General features: G+C 35.2%; 1 protein-coding gene across 10 annotated transcripts in view; it reads right to left on the bottom strand.

Annotated features, from left to right (window-relative positions):
* Positions 1-11,555: 11,555 nt before the first annotated feature.
* Positions 11,556-12,296, bottom strand: part of LOC121737102 (transient receptor potential cation channel trpm) — a 282,713-nt gene continuing 281,972 nt past the window's right edge. For all 10 annotated transcript variants that reach the window (XM_042128652.1, XM_042128650.1, XM_042128657.1 and 7 more), the window contains one exon: positions 11,556-11,645. The gene's annotated coding sequence lies outside the window, so the exon portion shown is untranslated. The remainder of the gene's footprint in view (positions 11,646-12,296) is intronic.

The raw sequence follows: 12,296 nt of genomic DNA, 5'->3' as shown, positions 1-12,296 counted from the left end.
TCGCAACATCAGAAGAGCTGCAGGTGCGTTGCCGGCCTTTTAAGAGGGAATATCATATCTTCTTGAAGGTTTGCAGGTCGTGTAGGTCTGGAAATACTGCTGGTGACAGTTCGTTCCAGAGTTTTACAGTGCGCGTTATAGATGGTCCCTTGTGTTTTTTTCATATGCAATTAATACTTAATAGTGACCGACCGAACTTTCGGTTTCGGCCAGTTTCGGCCAAAAAATCTAGTTTCGGCCTTAGTTTCGGTTTCGGCCAAAATATAGCCGAAACTTTCGGCCCCGCCGAAACTCATGCGTCGTTCGGTAAACTTCACAGTTAACTCGACGTGCTTGCTTGCCAGCGAGGCCCCGGCTCGGTTCGCCACCATCTATTTATTTAGTTTTGAGATTATATTGTGTTCCAGATTAGTCCCAAATCAGAAATTAGCACTTCGTTTTATTTTCATTAAATTGTCTAAACTTATTTTTATATAAACTTATATTTATTTCTACGACAAACGCAGGCTTATTTAATATACATAACTATTGGCAAATTACGTGTTATTACATATTATAACAATATAACAATGTTTCCCAAACAAGCTATTTAGTAAATGCTATGATAAATTGATTATATTGTGTGTGAACTTTATTTACTTAAGAATTTTGTTTGACTGTCAGATTATAGGATAGGTATATTGTCTTGTGAGATTTATTAGTAAATCATCTCGCCTCACTTTTTCCTTTTACCTTGCGTTTTATTTAAATATTTAAAATTAGCTTTTAACTATGGACACGCAATCTCTTAGACCGTTCCTACCCTGTTAGAATCTTATCTAGTCCACTTCCCCCTAAGCTTCACTCTTGCGGCCCTCAGTATATTTTTCAGGATTAGTGGCAAAACGCCTTCTGGAGCAAAAAAATGTGACGTCAACTGCAAGTTTGCTCAGTAATTTCGTTTTGGACTTCGACCATGGTCGTGTCCATATTTTCCATAAAAATAATATACTGCAATTGATTGTGTTTTCAGTAGTACGTCGTTAATGTCTAAGGGAGGATTTCACCAATCACACAACTTCGTTTTATAAAACTTAGTTCTCATTAAATGTGTTCCTACAGGGATGTAAATATCCTTTTTTTTTTAATGGATTTTATAATCTTCTCATATCTGTTATAAACGTGTTTAAATACGTTTAGAACTGGTTTAGTGTGCCCTAAGTGCGTTCAATTTCTTTGGTGAAATCGCACCTACTTGGAATCGTATAAAAAAACTGATTTTAGTAGATAAAGGAACGGATTACAGTACAAAAAAGTTTCTAAGGAACATATTCGAGTCTAAGATTAATAATATTTATTTTAAGAAATGTCGCAAAAAGTAAAAAATTCAATGTGGTACTTTTTCTTTAGTATAAAAAGTTGTAATTTATGTTAAAAAAAAATCAATAAATTTCAGTAAATAATTGTAACTTTGAATGTTTTACCCAGTTTCGGTTTCGGTTTCGGCCGAAACTGAGAGTGAGGCCGAAAGTTCGGTTTCGGTTTCGGCTGAAAAATCAGTTTCGGTCGGACACTAATACTTAACCACACTTCGGCACTGTACGCCACTGAGTTGAGTCAGAACACACCTAGGCAGTAGGCACCACTTTCTTGTCAGTCATATCTGTAATTTTCAGTTCTGTGGCACGCAAGGGCACAAGCATCTCGGCAATTTCAACTTTTTATTGGCGCATAAAGTGTCAGATGCGTTCAAAGTGCTCGAATTGTTTCAGTAACGACTTTAACGACGTCTGTTCAACTTTAAACTCAGTTTATGTTGTTAAAAAAAGTATTGTAAAGATTTTTATGCTTTTAATTATAAAGAGGCATCTGGCAAGGAGAGGGAAGATTTTCACTTTTTGTCGTTATTATTAGTAGCAGAAGTTTCGCGCTTTATATAATCTACATAGTATTATAATATTCTTAGTCAGTATTTAAGATGCGACCAAAATGAAAAAAAAAAAAAAATAAAATGGTCCAAATTTTGACAGCCAACCAATCACAGAGCCTGAACCGTGTCTTGAGACAGAGATGCATCTTGAGTACTGACTATTTATACGGGCCCAAGAGTCCAAGACACGAAGCGGGCAAGATATTCTTCATTTCTAACCGATTTCAAAAAAAGGGTGTGACCTATAACTTTCTATGTACGGCTATGGTTATAGTTTTAAACAGGTAGTGATTATAATAATTATTCTCTTTGAGTGTGACATTCCCTGTATTTTACCTGTAGTCTGTATCCTTCGTATGGTATAACTGGTTATATTTTTAATAGCTACAGGAACATAATATGGTTCCGTATTAAAAAACTATACTTACGGAACCATACACTCGATACCACACAGTAGTCGGTAGTAAAAGTGTTTATAGCCACTCTATAATGTATTGAGAACCCCTAATCTTTACTACCCCGAGTACCCCCACGTTTTCAATTTACTTATTGTATATTGAGCTCTGGAACTTACCTGGTTAAATAGACCTAAGGAATTCTTGGAGAACTTGTACCAGGCTGGGATTGCTTATGCTTATGCTGTGTCAAAATATTATCCCTTCCTTTTTCAAAAGTAGTTATTATACCTTTAGGAAGTAGAATATCATTGCCTTTAGGTATAAGAAGTAGAGAGCTGTTTAATTTTTTATTGATACCGTATTAAATTTTAGTCCTATAAAACCGCTCAACAAGCAGAGAGCGGCAAGTGAATTTTTCAGCTCCCATCTTTAGTTTTTTTTTTAATTCGTGGGCAAACGAGTAAACGGGTCACCTGATGGAAAGCAACTGCCGGCATCCATTAACACTCGCAATATCTTCCTTGAAAAATTTGGTTTATATCATTATTTAACTTTTAAAAAACACAGATTTCTGTTTCTAAGTGTTAAAAAATCACGTTTGCTTGTTAGTCATTTCCTTAATGCTATTGGTGAAAACCTGTCATTGGCTTTTTGTTTTTTCTATTCGTTAGCTATTTAAGTAAAATTCTAAGCTGTTGGTTTTCTAATATTAAATAAATAAATAAATAAATATCGAAAGAGTTTTAGGTGCGTTGCCGGCGTTTCTCTTGAATACGCTCTCTTCTTGAAGGTTTTTCGAGCGTCCGTGGCCTAATGGGTAGACCTTCCGTTCGCACTCCTAGAGGGTGCAGGTTCGAACCCGGGTGGAGGCGTGTACCAATGAGACATTTTCTGATCTCAAGTACATAATACGGACGCTCGTACGGTGAAGGAAAACATCGTGAGGAAACCCGCACATAGTTGGTCCCAGACGTATTGACTAGTTCTTTCCTCTGGACTAGGCCGACTATGATGCGAGAATGCCGTATGCGCTTGGGCAACCATACGGACATTTAAAAATCTTGTCCCAGGCACTACAGTATTTGAGGAGTGGTTACTTCGCTCTGAAAAATACTGTATAGATCATCCACAACGGATGTAAAGGCCTAGTTGAAGGTTTACAGGTCGTATCAGTGATGAAGTATCCTTAGGATCGGCTTACATTAAAAGCTCAGGCTCAGTTAAATACAACGCGATTTAAGCTTTTAAGGTATTATACCTTTTTTATGAAATAAGGGGGCAAACGAACAGACGGGTCACTTGATGGTAAGCAACTTCCGTCGCCCATGGACACTCGCAGCATCAGAAGAGCTGCAGGTGCGTTGCAGGCCTTTTAAGGGGGAATAGGGTAATAGGGGAGGGTAGGGAAGGGAATAGGGGAGGATTGTTCGGGTCCACTGGCAATAAAGATAAAGTAAAATAAAAGACAATGTATATCACAAATATTTACTATATTATTGTACATATTCACGTACAACCGAAGACGGATATATTCCGTTCAACTCCTAACATTTACAACCCCCTTGTACGGGGGTTGAAAATCCAGGGGTTGAAACAGGATAACTCCGAAAACGTTCAAATTCCCAATAAGGACGAAGTGTGCTAAAGCAAAAAATGTGTTTTGTTAACTCGTGCTAGAAGGACCGCCCTGTACTTCTCAGCATACATTCGCGTCAAGAATGAACTGAGTCATCGTAGCAAAGTTCAAAATAATTACCAATGATGTTCTAGTGATGTTAACACTCAATTGACTTAAGCTAAAGTAGGACTAAGTGGGCCCGTATACGGTTAATTTTATCGTGCAATATAATTGAACAATTTATTTAACAATAAGATTGAATGGCGGGTGCGTTCAATATCAACTCTAGACGGTCAATAATATTACGCAATAATTGATATTGCGCAATAAAATTGCTCGTCTAGGGCTCTGCATAGAACTGGAAAATCCGGACATTGCGTAATTTGCTTGCATTGCGTAATTTAAACGACTTACATCATTCTTAACACGAATATAATATTTTAAGATTAAGAAGACAACCTTTTAGGACATTTTTACAAATAAGTATCTAAGTACAGTAAAAAGATTCATACCTTATATTGAAATACATAAGTACCGATATATTTAAGTACATAGAGCGTTCCTATTTAAACAATAATATTGTATTTTTGTTATAAAACGACATTTCCGCCATAACAATATTTACATTTTCACATAACTTGACTCGCGTTAGGCTTGCAATAAGCCATCGTTACACAATATCATCCACTTTACTTTGTTTTTGAAGAAAAGTCACGTTTTTATTTGCACTGATAACATTACAAACTTAACGCGATGATACTATAGTATTAACTATAATTTATTTCAATTTATTCGTAATTTAATCGACTCGATTCATTATTGCATCGTTAAATTAACTAAGTATAACATAATTTATTTATTTTTTGTCAGTTTTATAAAACGATTTATTTGCTACACCGCCATCTGTGATATGGCGCGGAAACTAATAATACTTACTTATATAAGCCTATGCTATTATTTTAGACACGTTTACAAAAACAATAATTTGGTATCCAAACTCTTAAGGCTTTTTCCAGGAAAATAATAAAAAATATCGTGATGCGCATAATTTTTAACTGCGGACAAAATGAAATACTAAAAATTTTAATATTCTTCATTACGGAGTAAAGTTTAACATTTTTGTGGGAAGTTACTCATTTCCTGGGAAGAAATAGAAAGTGAACGATGTTTTTAAATGTACCAGAGTTTCCCCTTAAAATGTAATTAAAAATTTCTTGTTTTTCGGTCGTTGTTTCTTTGTACTTTATTTTTGTGTCATGTGGCATTTTCTGTTTAAGGTGACGCCGCGTGTTGGATATGTTTTAAATTGCTTGTTTTCCAAGAAATGGAACAGCAAAAAATGGAAAGATGGAAAGGGCGTAAGCGACAAAATGGCTTTTGTCGCGTAATTTAAAAACCATAAATACATTTCATATAAGCTATGGGCAAATTAAAGTGTATGCTTGAAACAATTTATGTAAAAATTTTGGAAGCTTAAATTGCCTACAGAGGAGAGTCCTCTGTAGGCAAAATAGGAATCCCTTTTTATACAGAGGTCTTTTTGATTGATTATTCTGTGTTATAAAAGTTGACCAATCGTGTTATGTTATGGGTAATTCAAAGACAAAGACGTGATGAATACTGACAATGAACTTTAATTTCTTAGCTTTAGTCATTGCTGAGAAAAATCGATATCGCTACAGCCAAATTATCAAGGCGTCGCCTTAAATATGAAATTTAATGTAAAATTCTACTAGAACAAAAGACTAATATTACCACTAGTTTACATTTGAATGTGAAGCACAATATAAGGGTGAAATAGAATTACACTTTCATTCTTAGGACGTTATATTATTAAATAATGAAAAAAAAAGATTTCTAAATGTCAATATAGAATGAAATAAAATCCGAAAGTAAGACTGTACTAAGTAGATAATATTGCAATATCCAAAAAAAAGTTGCAACTTTTACCAATATTTTTCATTTGCCACATGACTGGACATTGAAAACTCAAAGGCTCTGTACTTTTTGGCAGTGACGGGCGTATAAAAATTGATTCTCTTTGATATAACCTGTTGGATATAATACTTTGATGGAAATTATTATAAAAATGAACAGGGGCGTAGCTACCGCCGTATCAACCGTATCAATTATACGGGGCCCCCGACCTACGGGGCCCCCCAGGTGCGTAAGCAAAAATTAATAAAACTTCATAATTTTTTTTTCAATTTCAGAAATGAGAAAAATAAAAAAAGCAATAATTTCTTTTTTCCCGAGTAAGACCATGCGCGCACGGGCAACTTAGTTGCTCGGCGATTTATTTGTCTCTTCCGAAAAAATAATTGCCATGTCGTCGGGGTGCACGCACGAGAGCGACAGCAACCCGACTTTTTTCAGTTTTTTTCTTGACAGTCATCAACATGGATTTGGTCGAGACGGCTGCAGTGGTCGTTGCACTCGCTATAAAAAACCGAAGAAAGCGTCGAAAAATAGAATAATGGGTGCATCCACTATGAAGCGATCGGCTGACTCTCGGGAAATTTTATACTAGTTTTATGAAATTGAGAGCATACCCACAAAAAATTTTTAGTTACTTTATATAGAAACCAATAGGGAAGGAGACAGTTGCGTCGCGGGCTCTGGGCAACGAAAAAGTTGCCCAGAGTTGCGTCGCTACGTGCGCGCACTTTCATACTAGCTCCTAGACTTCATCAAGAGACAAATAAATCGCCGAGCAACTAAGTTGCCCGTGCGCGCATAGGTACCCTAAAGCGTGCGTTCAAATTTTAAGAACTTCTATGGGCCTGTCAGACCTGTCACTATTGTCTAATGTCCATAGAGGCAGAAACTTAATAAAAACTAATGTCATCATCAGCTATGAATGATATTAATGTTTACCGAAAAAAGGCAAGGAGACTGGAGTGTTAATATATTATTTAATTTGAATTGTTTTTAAAAATGTGACAGATAGATAATAATTATGATGAATAAATATTTATTTTAATTTTATGCAAACATTTTTTCTTTTTTGAGAAATCTATACCCTTCCTAAGGGCCCCCAAACAAATTTTTATACGGGGCCCCGCCAAGGTACGCTACGCCCCTGCAAATGAAACTTGTTTAAAATAGATAAAAAATCCTACAAAACAACAATTCATGAATTATATTCGAGATACAACTTCCATTAAAAGTTTTTAAAATTTTAACAATATTTACATGTTATATTTTATTAAAAAACATGCTTTGGATTCTAAAATTACATCTCTATTGGTCGTTATATACAAAATTGATATTATTTTAAATTGCACTAATAGTTTAGGTGTAGATATGTTACATTATTTATAGTTATCTTATGAAACGTATGTAAGCGTAAGTTCTGAAAAATAACCCAGTTCACTGACCACTGGCCACTGCTAGTCGACCTACGACGTCATGAGCAGAAGACAGTGCACTAGACTATATTGATTTTGATTGATTGATTGGTTGATCAAACTATTTACAGCTAGCTGCACATTAAAACTAGTCTGCAGCTAATTTTAGACAATTCAAGTGTTCGTTTCATAAGTTTTAAACAAAGCGTATCTTTAGACAAAAGATTTTCGGAGTAAAAATATGAGCGGGCAACACAGGATTTTAAAAATGGAACACTGGAATATAAAAAAAAGATGTCGTTTCTTTCTAACATTTTTCTTTCTCGTTAAGTAGGTATCTCTGCGCAAATCTCTTGAAATCTCCGAAAATGTATTCATTTAATCTGAATACTGAGATTCTTCGGACTATAATTAGGTCCATCAGACAAAGGTCTGATGATATTACTAGCTTATAAAGGATTCTCTTAAGTCTACGGCCTGTTTCATTTAGGACCCTCTCGGAGTCTCGGTTTACTTTCGATTCTCAGTAATGGTCAAAGGTACCTAACGTACTAAGTAAAATTTCACCAACGTCTGTTAGTTGTTAACAGCTTGTTAAAATGCAGGGCCCCCGCTACCATATGTGCAATGTGTGCAATGCACACGGGCGCCATCCTCTAGGGGCGCCAAATCGCCATCTTTAGGGGCACCAAAACCAAGGACCCAAAAAATTTGCCTAAAGGGGCGCCAAAATCTTTTTTTTGCACACAGGCGCCAGTAGCCCTTACGGGGGGCCCTGTTAAAATGTCATGTCTTCTCTTTCATTTATAATATGAAAAACGAAAGAGGTAACGTGATATTAATTCGAGCGTTAAATTTAACGATCGTTGGTTAAATTAGGGCTAGGTCTAACAAAAATTTTCTTAAATTTAGTTTGTTATTATTTTTAGCAATATTCCGCGAAAACAACTTCCACCTTTAAGTAAATGAGTGAGTGTACGCATAGGCATGCGTACAGCACCTCCCTCCTCCCACACTGCCTATGCGCACTCATTTACTTAAAGGTTGAAGTTGTTTTCGCGGAATATTGCTAAAAATAATAACAAACTAAATTTAAACTATGGATTTCCGCAAAGTAACGCCTGATTCCATTAACTATTTAAAAATTTTCTTACTAGGTTGCTGGGCCTATAGTACGTACTACATTCGCCAACACGGTAATCCGTCCGTTTTCAGGATCCATTTTGTAAACCCTGCGTTCCCCGCTCGTGACACTAATTTATTACAAGATTTAGAAAACGCTAGTCGAGTAAATGTTAAAAATTTCTAGATCGTTAGCAGACTTCGAAATGAGCAGTACATGGTCAAAGATTTAGAAAACTATGTTACAATACTCGTTAGGGCTAGCTCACACTGAAATGAGACGCAACGAAACGCGACGGGAGGATGCATTATAGTTTAGTGTTACAAAATTGAAATGTTGAACATTTATTGTTTTTTTATTCAAGCCGTGTTCAGTTTCCTTTCGTTTCAGTGCAAACTGACCTCAAGGGTGAAGCGAAACGAGCGAAATTTGTGATTTGTGAGTCGCAGAATTTCGGTCGTGTAAATATCTTTTCATACAAATCTACATGACTTACAAAATTACGCTCGTGTAAATCAAACAGGACTTTTGTATGAAACTGAATGCAGCAGAATTTCTGCCAGCCGAAACAACTCGCAAATTACGCTCGTTTGGCTTAACCCTAACTCTTATAAAGTACGGTCGATAAGCGGAAATTCGTACACCTCTATAACAATGACAATAAAGTTTATTATAGCTTCGGTCAATATACGAAAATCCACATTTACGACTGTACTTAGGTAATCTAATGAATGTACAATATAAGCACTAGCTTGCGTATTGTCGTTGTTATATTTACAACTCAATTCCTGGGGGCAAAGTCAATTTTGAGAGATGCAAAATAGACGCAACGCGATGCGACGCGACGTAGGTACGTCTTAGGTCTGGTCATCGCATATTACAACGACTCCATTTCCAACACAACTCACAGAATGACAATGAATTCTCAGCTTTATGTAGTGTTACTTAGATCCCGGGTGGAGACGTGTACCAATGACACATTTTCTGATCTCAAGTAGGTACATAATACGGACGCTCGTACGGTGAAGGAAAACATCGTGAGGAAACCCGCACATAGTTGGTCCCAGACGTATTGACTAGTTCTTTCCTCTGTACTAGGCTGACTATGTTGCGAATGTCGTATGTGCTTGGGCAACCATACGGACATTTAAATCTTGTCCCAGGCACTACAGTATTTGAGGAGTGGTTACTTCGCTCTGAAAATACTGAATAAATCATCCACAACGGATGCAAAGGCCTAGTTTAATTTACTAACAAGCGAACTACGACTAGTTGACGACTCGTCGCCAACTAGTCGTCCACGCGGTGTGAGTTAGGCAAATTTAGCTCTTAATATGTCACAACAATACAGCTTACATTTCCATGCTGTGAGTTGGGTTGGCGTCAAGTCGGTGTAATGTGCGATGAGCTCTAAACTGACGTTTTGCGCTGCACAACGAGATGCCACTGTTACAATAAAATAAAGTTCAATTCAAGTGTCTCAAAAATTAAACGCCGTGTCGCGTGGCGTGTGTTTCTGACTCGGAGTCAAAATTTTAGTTTTATCTCAGTCTCAGCCCAGATAACAAACATGCATACCTAATATTAGATATATGTAAGTATGTAATATAATTTAAAAAGAAAGTAAGTACCAAAAAAATAAATTTTGCTTTTGCTAGTGCGCTTCAACTTTAGTTGGAAAAAATAGACACTTTGCGAGGTTATCAGTTTGTGAGGACTGAAAATGATATGTAAGTATTGGAACTTTGAACAAAATAATCATAAAATTGACTGCTTTATTGTAGTCCACTGCGAAATAATTAAATACAATTTAATAAACCTTACTGGCTGCTAAAGGACTTGTGGACTGTGGTCCACCGCGAGCAATAGCTTATAATTTTTAATTTGCTATAGTCATTAACTCATAACAAGAGTTAGTAAATTGTAATAGTAAAATAATTTTACTACAAAATAATTACAGCGAAACCGTCTTCAATATGTCTATAAACAAAGATCAAAGAGATTACTTATTGCAACGATATTGACATTTGTTTTGAAGTTTAGATTTCTACAGGGTGTAACAAAACAAAGTGATAATACTTAAGGGTGTGTACGTGTTCCTTGTTGAGAGTTCAGTGTGAAAGTAGCAGCGCTGAAAGACCAAATCTTTTTTTCACTTTCGTATGGGCAAACGCCCCAGTGTCACGAGTTACCCCATACAAAAGTAAATAAAAATTTGGTCTTTCAGCGCTGCTACTTTCACACTGAACTCTCTACAAGGAACACATACACACCGTTAAGTATTATCGCTTTGTTTCGTTACACCCTGTATAGTTTACGCGGTACTTGCGAGGCGCAGTGTCCTTTGCCAAAAAACTTTCAACTGTTATTCCTTAAGTTTTTTGACAGTCGGTCAATGGCTGCTGGAGACCAGTCTTCCCGTTTTGACTATAGAATCTTCAACAATATTAACGTCAAAGAACAGTCAGTAAATGTTACAATAAAACAAATCCTTTTTCTTCAGATTGGATGTTTGTTATAGAAAGTTACAGAAATTATAATTAAGTAAGTACATTTTTTATTGGATGTCAATTAAGTTTGTACATTAAAAGTTTACTAGGACACATTGATTAAACATCAAAAATATATAGTACATTTCATAGTTTATTTTAAAAATTAAATATTTATTGCAGAATGATATTAAGGTAACAAAGTAAATTATAAAAGATCATGAAGTCGGTTAAAAATGATTAAAATTCATTAAAACAAAATAGTGTATAAAATTTTCTTATTAAATAATATTATTACTAAATGATCGGCACTTGGGTCCTAGGTATAAAATGCACTAAGTCATAATTTGGACTTTTTGGATTATGCAAAAAACCGTACATAATATAACAACTTGTAAAGTAAATGTAAACAAAATACTTAAATGAATTAAACAATAAATAAATAAATGAAAAAATTGTAAGAAATAGATCAATGTTTTTCCCCTATTTTTAAAGGTATAAACAAACCATTAAAATTGCAATTTTTCGGATGAAAAGACAGTAATACTGTTATAAATAGTTGATAACTACATTCAAACTGAAATTTGTTTGCATTTACTTTACATCCACCTGTACTATACTACTATTAAAAAATGTTGCTAAAATACATAAAATATTTAAACTGTATCCAGTATTTCATTGTAAACAATAAATAAGATAAAATATTATGATAACGTTGGCGTATTTCATACTTCTCTTGTTTTATTGCACAAAATTACCTGGAACAAAGATATTATATTAGAGCTGGAATAAAATGCGACAATATTTTCTTAAAACTGAAAATTTAAAACATAAGTTACATTATTTACAGTTACATTGAGTTACATTGTTTTCAACACAATGTGCTGCATTGCATTGCATGTAATATTATAATATTTTTCGACACTACAAAATACACCCCAATTTCGTATCGAAAGGAAATTATCGTTTTTCGTTTACAGTATAATATGTCCTTTGACAGGAAAACTGCGATTGCCTAGAAATATTAAGAAAGTAGTTCCACATCACTCGCTCTATCTACCCTTTACGCTGCTATACTAACCCTATAATTAAAACCCTCCTGAGTCCTGACTGAAATATCAAAAGGATCAGTGTCAATATTTTGACCCCTGCCACGATTAGATAAGGTGGGAGGGTTACATACAGAGGGTCACTAAAGGATTTGTCATAGTTTTCAGATTGAGGTTAATGAGGTTATATATTTGCGCTAGATGTGTGCGTGCAAAGGAAATCCCCAAAATAACTATACTATAATCAAATTATCGAGGCCCAGAATTATATTTAAAGTACCAAAAATCTGAATAATGATGTTTTGTGTCTCGATTCATCGTTTAGACATTATATTATAATAATTTATCACAGTCATTATT

This window comes from Aricia agestis, chromosome 20 (assembly GCF_905147365.1).
Source record: "Aricia agestis chromosome 20, ilAriAges1.1, whole genome shotgun sequence".
NCBI classification, from domain to species: Eukaryota; Metazoa; Arthropoda; class Insecta; order Lepidoptera; family Lycaenidae; genus Aricia; species Aricia agestis.
This window is presented reverse-complemented; position numbering and strand designations above follow the sequence as displayed.